The sequence below is a fragment of the Corvus hawaiiensis genome, chromosome 3 (assembly GCF_020740725.1).
Source record: "Corvus hawaiiensis isolate bCorHaw1 chromosome 3, bCorHaw1.pri.cur, whole genome shotgun sequence".
NCBI classification, from domain to species: Eukaryota; Metazoa; Chordata; class Aves; order Passeriformes; family Corvidae; genus Corvus; species Corvus hawaiiensis.
Window position 1 is genome coordinate 6,842,514 of NC_063215.1, and position 13,605 is coordinate 6,856,118.

General features: G+C 42.7%; 1 long non-coding RNA gene across 1 annotated transcript in view; it reads left to right on the top strand.

Moving 5' to 3' along the window:
* LOC125322763 overlaps positions 1-13,005 on the top strand; it is a 35,621-nt gene extending 22,616 nt beyond the window's left edge. Inside the window, exon 3 of the long non-coding RNA XR_007202213.1 lies at positions 12,922-13,005. This is a non-coding gene — a long non-coding RNA (uncharacterized LOC125322763). The remainder of the gene's footprint in view (positions 1-12,921) is intronic.
* The last annotated feature ends 600 nt before the right edge of the window (positions 13,006-13,605 follow it).

Sequence of the window (13,605 nt, forward strand, 5' to 3'; positions counted from 1 at the left end):
AATTAAAAAAAAAAAATCGAATTCCAGAAATACATTGGAGAATGCAAAGTAGGAGAAGCTTTGGAGAGAGCAAGAATAAAGTTCTCCTGGAAAATTTTTGGAGGCCAAACTGAAAGTGAGCAGCAAAATAAACTGACCCATGTAAAACCAAAGCTCTCTGTTGGCCTCCAGCCTGCAGCATGTCTCTCTTCATCAGAGAAGAGCAGATGAGCTGCCCTCATTGTTCCTTTTGCATAGCTGCAAATGGTGCAATAGGCATATGTTCCTAAGTCTCTGTGCTGCACAGAGCTCAGATTAAAACCAGATTTTTTCTTTACATTTTAACTTTTTTTTTCTCTTCTTCTAACCATTCCTATTTTATTTCCCTCCTTTTCTGTGAAATTTGTTGATTTTCTTTTTCCCTAAATTATTCATTTATTCTATTCATGATATATTCTATTCATTATATTTATTTTTAATAGCTTTCCTGGCATGCTCTTTGGTTATTCTGTGGTACCCAGAATATTCTGGTTACAGGGATATCTCTTCTGTGGTATCTCTAGCACAGCATTCCACGTGCTGGTTTGTCTTCTGTTTTACAGTCTCCAGACATACAGACTCATGGAGCACTAATGCAGATAAACTTTATTGCATGCCTGGAGCGCCACAGCATTAATGTAACATACACACAGACACAAAAATATTACTACACCATAATGGTTAAGAAAAAGTATTTCTATTACAAGGGAAAGTTATCGAGACAGTGTCCTAAGGCAACTTGCAAATTCATCAGTTGGAAGACTCTGCAGTTAGCTAGCCAGTCTTCAAGTCTGGATAGTCAGAACTAGTGAAACAGCTCTCATTATTTCTGCACACTCTCTTTTCCTGGTTGTTCACAGAGCAGAAATAGTGGTTGGGTCCTTATTATACTGTCTCAATTCCTGCTCACCTTTCAAAAAAACTCTACTTTTGTTTCCCACTTATTCACTCTGAATGGTACCATGAGACCAGTGTTTGTCAGAGCCATTGGAAGCAGGGTTATCAATCCCCCTTCTGTCTCCAGAGTTAAATCCCCTGCAGGATCAAGTCTGAAGTTCATTCCTCACTCTCCAGCGTGTGCTCACAGCCATGAGCTGCAGCAATCCTTGCTCCCTGGCTCAGAGGGAGTTGCTGTCCTGTTCCCTGAGCACTGCCAGGATTTATGTGAAAGATCTCTTTTAATGCCTGCTGTCCCATTTTAATGCCAGCCTCAGAGACGGAGACCCACAGTTTGAGAAACGTCCCTGTCACTGTGTCAATATCCTCCTTTTTGAGATTCTCTTTCAGTTCCTGCTCTCTTACACATCAAACTTCAGGCATGGACAGTTTATGCCAGACCTTCCAGGGCTCTTTCATTCAATGCAGCACAAATACATCAGGGCTGCTCTTGATATCAGCAGCATGTTAAGTTTTTAGACAGCTTGGTCTGTCATGCTAAGTATGCCCATAAACACCTGGGAGCCAGATTTAATGCTTCCCCACCTTCTAAGATCTCCTCTGTGTGATAACTACAAAAAACAAGGCAACTGGTCAGCTCTGTCTTATTTCCATGACTAAAAGGCTTTTGCTTTGGAGGAAATGCAGAGTTTCTTCTCTCATATGGGTTATAGATACTTGAAGGGCAGGGAACCAGGCGACACCTGGCACATGAGAGAGCTGGGGCACCTGAACCAAAGTGGTACTAATGTCCTCTGCATATCACATTACCTGACTCAGCAGGGAGATTCAGTCAACACTTGAGCTGTGCATGGAAAGATCTGTCCTGGATGCTCCGCTACAGGATGGATAAACATGGCTTTGCTGGGCAGCCATCCACAAAGCTGCATATCCATCACAGCTCTGCTGCTCCCCTTGACTGCTCCAGAGCCATGAAAAGCACCAGGCTGCAGAAAGCCTCAGCTGTTCCTTTACCAGAGCACCAGTCCCAGCCCCTGTCCCTCCCAGTTCCCTGGTGGCTGTTAAAAAGCCTTTCCACAGCCTTTCCTCCAACCTCCTCCCATAGCACAAAAAGCCCAGGGGACATTCAGGGAGAACTAAAACTCAGATGCCTCCTCCCTGTGCCCAGATCACAGAGGATCTAAATCACTGCATGTGCTCTGAGCTTCCCCACCTCTCAAAGACTGTGGCAGGAGGAACCTTCCATCCCTAGCTCTCAGAGGAGCCAGTTCCAGACAATGGGGATGCAGGAGCCTGTTGGATTAGCAGTGCTAATGCCAGGTGCTAACCCAGGGCAAGAAGTGGAATTGGAAAACCTTCGTAGCAAAGGGGTTTTCCTGCCACTGTCAATGTGTTGAATACCAGCTTTCCGAAGAAACAAATTACATTGCTGAATGCTGATAACATTTGACTCTGGGGAAAACATTTGTTTAATAAACTAAAGTTCTTTCTTTGTTGCAAGAGAGATACAGTTGTTATCCAGCCTCCTCTGAATCCTCAGAGAATCACAGGGGGTTGTTTTCATTTTCTGGTGATGCTGATTTCAGGTGATGTTGATTGTTTTTCATCTTCCCAGAAATATGTCTGCTAAGTTCTGTCATCCCCTTGATGTGCAGCTTCTCGGCATCACTGCTCAGCAATGTGGTTTAATGAGAGGGAAGACCTGGAATTACCCACTGGTACATGCTCTCATGCCTTCTCCAACTTCTCTTTAGATTGAATGAACTTCTTTTATGCCGGATATTAAATTGCTCTGAATTTTACACTTGGCCAATTCTATTATTCGCTCTTGCATTTTTTTCAAAAAACAGTTGGCCACTCTAAAAAGGTCTTACACTGTTTGCATGGCATAGAGGTTATATACTGTGAAAAATGAATTTAGTGCACAAATATTCAATCAGGTCAGCAGAAACCAGTACCTGGGAATTGGAATATATATAACAAAACAGCCAGGACTGCCAGTGTCATTAAAGAAAACGCTGGTGCCAGAACAGGGACCACAGCCAAGGGTGACAGTGCAGCCAAGGAAATGTCCCCAGACCACGAAACGATGATGGAGTCACAGATATCAGCCCTTTGGTGTTTCTTCACCCACACTAGGAGTCTCCTTCCCCTATGGAAAAGTTGTAGGTCAAGTGTAAGAATGGCTCTGCTGGGACATGCAACAGGCAAGGAGGATTGTGGGCTTTGGGTTCTGAAGCTGTGATGTTCCATAGTTCTGCTCACCCACAGAAGTTCTCACCTGTGACCTCCTGGGAGTGAGCATCCTGCCACTTAAAGCCACATGAGAGGCACTAGGACAGTGTGAAGGACTGTGAGGAGCAGAGATCAATAGATCAATGCACAGCAGCAGGAGCAGCAGGGTGGAAGAACTGGCTGCTCTCATCCGCAGTACAGGCGATGCTTTGCTGCCTCCTCGGCAGCTGCCCAAAGCAAGGGAAGGCTCTGCTCCCCACCTAAACTGTCTCAGACCTCACTAAACCTTTGCAACACCCTAAAACCACCCTGAGCTTGGTGGTGCCCCTCAGCTCTGTACTCTTGTCATTTCCCAAAGTTGCAGCAAGCCCTTCCTCTCTTCCTGAACCAAGTCTGCTGCCACAGCAAAAGTGAGTTTTGTCATCCTTTGGATATCATCCTAAGGCAGTTTATCTCATTCCTGCCTGCAGTGCTGAAAAGCCTTGAAATGGCTTCTCTCCAAAATGAAGCTAAAAGGGTATTTTCCTCTGCTGAGGAACAAAGATTACTGGATGGCTCCTGCAATTTGTGTGGGCTTTGGGTGGGTGGCTGCTTGCAGAGAGCACCTTTGCCACAGTCTCCTGTGTATGTACCCCCAAATTCAGGCAGTTTGACAGACTGGGCCTCCCCAAAATCAAATCCTACAAATTAAAGCATTTTTGTAGGTGACACAACTCAGTACCTGAGTGGAGAGTCAAATGCTTTTGCTTCTTCAGTCAATTCTCTTTCCACCACATTGCACTGGATCTTATATAACAACTATTTAAATAGATAAAATCCACCCAAAATGTTAAGTTGAAGGAACAGAAAGATATTCTTCATGACAGATGAAATATATTCTCAAACTTCAGGAAATGAATCTGAAGTACATTGCAAAAATATTTTTAAGTAATTCTGAAAATGCCAAAGCTACCCTTTCAACAATTTCTCCTTGTTTTTCTCTGGGTTTTTTAATGAATTTTCACTACATTTTGTAAAAAAACCCAGCAAAGTCAGCATTTTTACCATTCTTGCTTACCTTAGAGTCCTTCCACCTGCTCTAACACTTTATCGAGACAAAATGTCTGCTGATTTCAATGGGGACTCTGTTATTAAGCTCACTGGAACCAGTTTTTGAGGCGAAATATTAACAATGCACACACATTCAGCTAATATCTAAAGAATGATTTCATGGTGCTAAAAAAAATACTGAAGCAAAGCCATCACATTCCTGCTGTGTGACAGACCAGTCTTGCAAGAAGGGCTGCTCCAAGTGACACTGTGCATGAGGGCTCGCAGATTATCACCTGACAAAGTAACCAGGTTGGAAAATTGCTGCTACTGTAATTGAGATGTTCAGTTGCAGCTATTGTTGGAATTATCTCCTCCCCCTGGCCCAGGAGGCAGAGGAGCAGTCAGATCCTTGTACTTGAAATGCTCCTAGCATGGAAAGCTGCAATGCTGCTGCTTTGTTTTCCAGAAATTAAAGCTGATCTTCAGGGAAAAGGTGTCACTTAAAGATGCATGGAAATTTATCTATGAATCCAGAGGAAACTGTCAAAGTGAATATGTCTGAACCAACCAGTATTGGCACTGATGTTTCATTGGCTTCCAGCTTTCCTTGCCTATTTATAATTTCTAAAACTAGGTATAAAAGTATCTAGAAAGAGAAACTTGTTGGGAATTTTTATTTGGCAGCACCCTCCTCTGGCACCTGCTTAACTATCTCTGGCTGTAAGGATCAAAGCAAACGAGAACCACAAAAACACAGAATCTGATGGTCTACTTTGAAAAGTCAATTGATCATCACATTGCACACATCAAAGCGTTACAGGGGTAGCCACTAGCTAAAACTCTTTTGCAGCTCTTCCTTGAAAAGCAGCTTGGTGGTCTAAGTATATCAGGACAACAAGCTTGTCTCCCCTGGTTCTGCAACACAAGCATAACCTCAGCTTTTCAAAGTACATGAAGGCCTATGCATGCAGTTAATTATAAATAGTGTTGAAATGGAAGCTTAAAAATGGAAGGTCATGTTCCCTCCATCTGAACATTAAATCCCTTCAAGATCAGGCTGCCCTAGATAGAAGTGGCTGTGTTCAGCTGTGTGGTATCTGTATTACAAAATGTTCTTTGAAATGATCAGGTGGAGAAGGGAGTTTGACTTGTACTTTGCCAGAGAGCCAAAGCAAAGAGGAAGGGTTAGGTACACAGCTTTTGCTAAGTGCTCAGCCAACAACACAACCGTGTTTGTCAGAGCTGCCTGGCCTCAGGGGTGTCTAACAGAGAGCTCACTTTATCCCTCTGGAGATGGGCTTCCAGGGAAGGGCAAAGCCCATGTATCATGGGGTATAATGCCTGTAGCCATTCAAATGCACTCGTTGCACTTGCTGGTATGCCAGAGAACACTGGAAGGATTTGTCACATCCACCCCACTTTAAACTAATATTCAGTCATGAATGTAAAATATCGAGAGTCAGAAGCCTTTGCTAGTTTTCTGTCATTGCAAATTGACACTGGCCAGAATCCTTTGATTTTCCCCAAAGGCCAACAACCAGCAGAAAGCCATGCAAACCCTGACTCCAGACCATCCCTGGAGAAGCACTGGCTCTGCTCCCCTCTGCAAGGGTAATCAACCATTGGAATGGTCTGCCCGAGGAAGTTTCGTAGTCACCATCCCTGGAAGTGTTCAAGAAATGACTGAACATGACATTTAGTGCTATGGTTTATCTGACATGGGGATGTTCAGTCAAAGAACTCAATGATCTTAGAAGTCTTTTCCAACCTGACTGATTCTATGATTTGCTTTCTGCCCATGTTAAGCTGGTCAGTGTTAGCTGTTTTTCACACTGTTATCCTGCTAAAGACAAATCCTGTGAACCAATCCCAGCAATGTTTGTCCAAAAACTTCTCTTCTTGCCTGACTATGCCACAGCAACCATCTCCCAGAGGACTGTTACCTCTCACTAGAAGCTCTTGGCACCAGCTTTGCCTGGAGCCTCTGAGTTGCTGGAGGGTCTGGGGTCTGCCCAGGGTCCAGGTCCTACACCTCCCATGTGAAACAACACCAGCCACAGAGACTGATGGTGCTGCCTGGCATCAGTTGTGCAGCACAGACACTCTGTGGGGTTGTGAGACCAAATTTCTTCCTGAGACTGAGCCCAGCTCAACCCAGTTCTAACCACTCTTCCTCTCTGCAGAAAAGTACCCTCAATTTTTTCTTGGGTGAGCTGAGTAAAGAAGCTGGTGCTCTTGCTTCTTGTGGAAAAGGGAGATAGGTCTTGGCATGACCACCTGAAATTGCAGCCAAATACTTTGCCCGGGGTTAAATAATACTTTTTTGTTCAAATTTGTTTTCTGGTTTTAATGAAAACTAAAAATGTGTCATTCCTCTTAAGTTTAGTCTTTGTATGGTATTTTTAAGGGTGGTGAGGTCTACTTTAGACCTTAGATTGATTTGTGTGTGCTGTACATATGTAGGATTACTCGGGAGCTCTTAGAGACTGTTTTGACCTTCAGCTGCAACACCAGACTGTCTTGTATCTCTCCTTCTACCTTTAAAAACACAAGAGTAGCCCTTTCCAGCAGAAGCCTGTGTTTTTGGAAGCATGCAAGTCCTATCCAGAGAGAGATCAAGTGTGAGCAGTGAAAAGCTCCATTGCCCCTCGTGCAAGGAGTAACCATCACCTGTTCAGCACAGAGCAAGGCCAGGGCCTACAGGAGTATGTGAACATTCCCAAATGATGCCTTTTAAACAATGGAAACAGCAGGAAGCACATTCCTGACACAAATCGGCCAAAAAGCAACTCCAAAGAAATGATGCAAATTTTTGATTCAGATTATGCAGGTACATGGGAATCAGTAGGATCAGATACCTTGACAAGGAAAAATAGTGCTGATACCCTTTGCAAACATATTTTTGCAACTTCTGCTCATATTCAACAGAAATTGGTGCAACTCCTGTCTTAGAGTCTGATCAGAGGGGCAAGAAAGCTTTAAAGGATTTTACTGACTGGTCCCCCAAGGGCTTGGATGAGCATCAGTTCTACTTGGGCAAGCACATCTTGCAGAGTCAGAGCTCTGCTTTTTGGACCTCATTGACTGTTAAGCTTTACTGTCTCCAGTTTTGCTCTTGGCCAAAACTGTAGTATACACTTGTCATCAAAAATTCCAGCACCATATTTATCTGGTAAGAATTCAAACAATAAAGAAGATGTCATGAAATTAATCTAGCACTCTGGCAAAAATCAGAGTGGTGGGAATTGACAAAGTACAAGCTTAATCCATCCCTCTTTGAGTCTCACTGTCATTTCAAGGCCCACCTGGGGTTGTTCTATGGGATGGCTTTTAGGCTGGGTGAAGTTTCTGAGAAGAGATCAATAAGTATCTATTGATTGTATCTAAACAAAGACAACTACAGTACACTCATCCCATTCTTTCCAATGGCACATGGATTTTATGACAATATGTGTTAACTGATATAATCAGTTTTCTTAAATCAAGATAACATTAGGTCCTTAGTTAAAGGTTGGTATTCCCTGGATTTTGCTGTCAGAGGCCTGATTTTTGAAAATCCCTTGGGTAAAAATTCTCAAGTGAGACGGGATGGTTAAAACCAAACCCATCCCCAAAGGAATCAACATAACAGAAGAAAATCCAGTTCAATTTTTTTTTTTTTCAGCTCCTACATTACCTGTGTTCATTCCATTTCCTACCCTGTTTCCCATCAGAGACTGTGATCTTGCACTCAATGGTAGCATGAGACTGGAGGTAATTCCAGGACGCTCGAGGTGTCTTCTTCTCAGTCCTTCAGTGCCATCCAGCCTAAAGATGTTTGTGTCATCAGAGGCCTGGAAGAATGTGCAGGTGCCTACAACTTCCTGTGCCCAAAGATTGGTGACTGAAAATGACAGTGGTAATGATATCCTGGCAATCAGAGCCGAGAATGAGTCACCTGCTGGCTTTAAATGGGACAAAGAAAACCAATTGTATTTCAATTCTGCAGGTGCTGGAAATTGCACTGGGGTAAATCAGTGTAAAAGATTCATCCAATTTTTTGTGGTCTGTTGATACTTCTGGAAAGTAGAAGCTCAAGCAAAAAAAAAACCTTCGGTTGAACTGAAAAAAAACCCCTTCAGATAATTTTTGCTGAATTTCAAGGCAAAATCCAGAAACAAATATATTTTGGATCCTACAATTATTTCAGTTTTGGACATTTCTCCAGTGCTAAATCCAAAGAAATTGGAAAATTGATATAATTTCAGATCAATATTTTTTGGCCATTGTTATTAAAGAAAGGTGACTATTTTCCAATTACATTATTACTGTTGTTTTAGGAACTGGGATTTTGGAAAACTTTATGCAATATCATGAAATCTGATTTTTTGGAGGAAAAGAAGAAAGATGAATCTGAAACCTTTTGTACAGTTCCACATCTGGGACATATGTGATATACTAATATTCCCTGTGACTCAGGTTACAAATACTCCTTCTGCTGTAACCACCTGAATTTAACAGTAAGGCTGTGCCTCAAACATAGCGGTTTTTTATAAAATAGCACTTTGGCTCAAGGGAAGCTGTCTTCATTTATGTGTGTTTCTGCAGGCAGAAGTTATTAAATTCTGTTTTCCATAAAGTCAAAGTACCCAAAATATTGAGGCAGCACACAGAAAACAGCTTTGTACAGGCAGTGCTCTGAGGAGACGGTGTTGCAGAACCCATTCTGTGCCCTAATCCCAAAAGGACAAGACAAAAACAGCCTCAGCTCCTAAAAGTAACAGCTCGTGCTCTTTAATTCTCAGATCCCTGATTCAGCGACTGCTACAGCAGCAAAAATAGCAGCTCTCATACACATATTCTAAGTGCAGGTTAGGAATTGCAGTTGAAATTATTTCAGGAAGATGTTTGTAATGCAAAAATGTCTGTCTAACCAATCCCATTATCTCTGGGATTGCAGAGGTATTACTGGCACTTCAAAAATATTTCATGAGAATATTCTACAAAACCACAAAAAATGCTTGATGATTCTTGTAGGTTTCTGAGAAGAAAATTCTTCCCCCATCCAGAGCTGAAAAGGTGTTACTGTCTTGTGGATGATCGAAATAGCTGGAATAGAATTTTAGCACAAATGAAATGTGCTATCATCATTGTAATTCATGCTTAAAAGGAGCTCTCAGATGTCTCAGTATGTTACAAGCAAGCCTCGTTGATGATCTCTGCATGGCATTGTGTCTGTTTTATGGAGTGCAGGGCAAAGCTGAATGTCTGGGACCTGCCATGCAAGAACTCATCTCTCTTGAGAGAGAAACCCTTGCAGACTCCCCGTGTGGTAGCACGGATGTCTGTGAGACCTCATGGCAACATCAAGCTGCATATCCAGCACCTGGACAGGGCATCAGAAGGATCCTGTCACTGTAGTAACTAAGGAGATCCTCTGGGAAAAAGAGCAGGAAAAGGGGCTGGAAACCTCTAGAAGGGCTGTGACACTGCTAAGTTCTGCCCTTGGGCAGGCACAGCACCCACTGAAGGCAGGAGAACTTTTTTAGGGACTGGCGCTTCATATTGCTGCAAAAATTAAATCCAGGCTGGCTCACCAAGTTCTGCAGGAGAATATCTTTAGAAAATTTCCTATAAATGTTTAATCACTTCATCTTGGATGGCATTTAATTAGCAATCTAATTAACTTTTTTGTATTTATCACTCGCAGAGGGTCTTAGCACCTTCTGCAGAAGGGCAGGGGATCACGGTGTACAAAGGGGGAATTCCTGGGGTGGGGAAGCCCAGGGGAGTGCCAGGACCCTCCAGAAGCTGGCAGCTCTCACCAGAGCAGCTGATGAGGCTTTAGGGGGCCAGGGCTAATGGCATCCACCCCCCAACCCCCCTACCAAGAGCAGCCCTGGGCAGTGAGCCAAGGCTCAGGACGGCAGCTTGTGTGGCCACTGAGGCCGGAGGATATGCAGAGAGGGCAACTTTTTGATGGAGGAATGTTCCACTGGCTGAGTGGAGATATTTGAAGTCCACATAACTCAGCAACTGGGCTCTGGAGGGGAAGCTGTATGAGAAATGGCTGGGGGCACTTGGTTTGTTCAGCCCAGAGAAGAGGAGACTGAAGTCAGACCTCACTGTGGTCTTCAACATCCTCGTGAGGGGAAGAGGAGGGGCAGGCACTGATCTCTTCACTCTGGTGACCAGTGACAAGACCTGAGGGAATGGCCTGAAGTCAGAGGAGGTTTAGGTTGGATATGAGGAAGAAGTTTTTCACCCAGAGGGTGGCTGGGCACTGGAACAGGCTCCCCAGGAATGGTCACAGCACCAGGATGACAGAGCTCCAGAAGCACTCGGACACACTCTGAGTGTGTGACAATCCATGGTGTGATTCTTAGGGGTTCTATGGTTCCATCCTGTGCAGCGCCAGGAGATGGACTCAGTGGTCTTTGTGGGTCCTTTCCCATTCCAGGTATTCTGTGATTCAATGCAAGGCAGAGCTCAGGCTGCAGGAAGGGCCTGGATGTTTCTCCTGGGGCAGGGACAGGCAGCAGACCTGCCTGCAAAAGCTGTGCCCAGGTGGAGACACACCTTGCTTGACCCACATGGGGTGCTCAGTCCACTGGCTTCTTCCACTCTTTTGACAGAATTCACTCAGTCTAAGACACAAACCTGCTGAAGGTTTTCAAAGTAACCAGCAGCTCTCAGAAAAACATGAAAAGGCAGAAATTCTGCAATTAAACAACTTTTAATGAACTACAGAGGTGTTTTAGTGGGTTTAATTAATTGGTACCTAAATGGATTTATTGATTGGCATTTAAAATTAGGAAGTGAATAGATAATCTAGAGTGTCCTCTCCCTGTTTCATCACTTAGTAATGAGGAGAAACTTCAAAAACATCTGTTATTTACTCACATATCAGCACAAAACAAATATCTGAGAACTTCATACATCTGCTCCCAGTTTCCCTTTCACAGTCTGAGTGCTTTGTCCATGCTAAATGTGAATTATTTTGAGAATTTTCATATTGATAAGAGATGCTGCATCATTTGGTGCTTGATAATTGAAAACAAATTTCCTAACGTGGCCAGCAATTGACATCTACTAGCCAGACAATTCCTGAAGGAGGTGATCTTTGTTATGTTAGCAGGAGAACCTGTTTTGGTTTGTTGTTCTCCTGCTCCTTTTATCCCCTACAACAGCCTATTCTCAGTCTCTGATGAGTGTGCAGCTCAGTAGAGATTTTCTGAAATAATTGGGGGGTTATTATTTGGGGGAAAATACTGAAGTAACTTGCAACTGTAAATGTGTGCAACTGTATCTAGAAAAGAAGTAAAACCTGGAATCAATCACAAAGTCTGCACTGCTGCCATTCAGTGACTATGTTGATTCAAAGTTCGATTAAAAAGGAAAAAAAAAAAGGGCATGGGGACACAGGACTGGCAATTAGTCCAGGATTTGGGGTATTTTAGGATGACAATGAACACATTATTTGTGTGTTGTTCTGTCATATTTAACCAACCTACTGTCTTTTGGTGCTCTGGGAAGAGAGAGTTTGGGACTCAAAGTGATGAAGCAGTTTCCCTATGGAATAATTTATGGGAAGACTGAGAGGTCTCTGCTTTACTCCAAAACATTTTAGCAAGACCCAGGCACTGGGGTGATCAAATCAGGTCTCCAGAAGAACATCTGATACCTGAGGAGGGACTGTCATGAATATCCTATTTATAACATCGTATTTTGTACTTCCTCTAAATGGGACTGTACTGTATGTGCAAATTGCTCAGTGCCTGGAGGCCAGAGAAATTATCACCAAAACTTCTGCTTGCTAAAGGGATGGAAATTACCTTATTTGCTTTCCAAGGTTCTAGGAACCTGAGACAGAACTCTGAAATACATAAGGACATAAGATATTGGCTTCATCAGCTTCTGATCTGCCCTATGCCAATGCCTAAATACATCACAGAATGACCAATCCTAGATCAACATTCCTGGCAATACCCTTATGTAGAAATAAAATCTCAGCACTGCTGTATTTTCTGTGTCCAGACAGAAGGAAAGCAGATTTTGCTCAATAGTTAACACCACCGTTGATCTAAAAGTGGGTCTGCTATCTCATTGCAATTCAGGTGCTCTTCATCCTTCTGACACAGTCTTTGTTCTCTTGGATATTACTGTGTCCCATGAGCTATTTGCAAACTCCACAATGATAAGCAGTAATGAGAGGAAAGAATGGAATCAGCATTGTTGGGTCTGCCTAGTAACGAGCCAGGAGACATTTTGAATGTAAGCCATGTTCTTAAATTTGCAAACTGCATAAAAAAAAAAGAAGGGGGGGAAAGCAGGAAGAAACTAGACCAGACAGATCAAGATCAAATTCCTCAACATCTGAAGTTTTTCTCATGCCACTGGGTTTTATACAGAGATTAATTAAGTTGTCTGAAAAAGAGACACCAAAGACTATATGGCAGCAAAATCTGGCAGTAGCTGTACTTCTCTTCATGTTAATTCTCTGAGCTTGAAAAATCTGGTTTCTGTTTCAATGCTTTCAAAGACATTTTTTTTTTTTATTTACTATATTTCACTGATAATTATTTCATGCAGTAACTTCTATACAAGTGGTTGCTGGTTGATTATGCTCCAGATGTCTATTAACGTTGATGAATGTATTTTGGTACTAACATTCTGTAGAATGTAAAACAGTTGCAAAAGGACAGATGGCCTCTTGTAATTACTATTTCTGTTATTTATTTATATTTCTCTTTTGTCTAGAACTCCAAAGAGATGAGAAGATTGCTCTGTGAGGTGCATTTTCTTCCCAGTGAAAGAGATGATTCCTGGACAAGGAAAAGCAACTTGATAGGTAAGAAGGAGAGAAAATATTTATTTTCTACTATTGTACAGATAAGATGCTGAAGAATAAACATGGGAAGACCTTGGCTACATTTCTGCTAGCAAACTAAACATCACCAGAGATTTTCTCCTAAATCTGAGATAAATGTGCTTTTTCGTGTCCTGTGTGAGCTGGCATGGGTAAGGTGCAGGAACAACCACAAACCATGGATAAATGCAAAGAATAAATTTATTTTCATTACCTTGTCAAACAGGGGACCCCTAAAGCAGTACCTGGGCAGAGGCACACAAGCAAGGATGCAGGCACCATGGATTTTGATCCATGCTGGAAGACCAACAAACCTGCTGTTTTCACCTGTGTTTCAGGCATCCACACAGGTGTAATTTATCACTGGGCTTTGTTTTTTCCACAGCAGGGCAGGAATCACAACATAGGGTGCCTCTAAGCCTGTCAGAAGCCTGTGTTATTTAAACACAGATGTTCTATTTGTCCAACAGACAAGGCCAAACAACAATTAGTATAATATGTGTGGGTTTTGACCCCTCGACTGAAAGTCCCTTGAGTAGGTTTGCAATCTTTCTCACCCAACTTCCATTATTTCC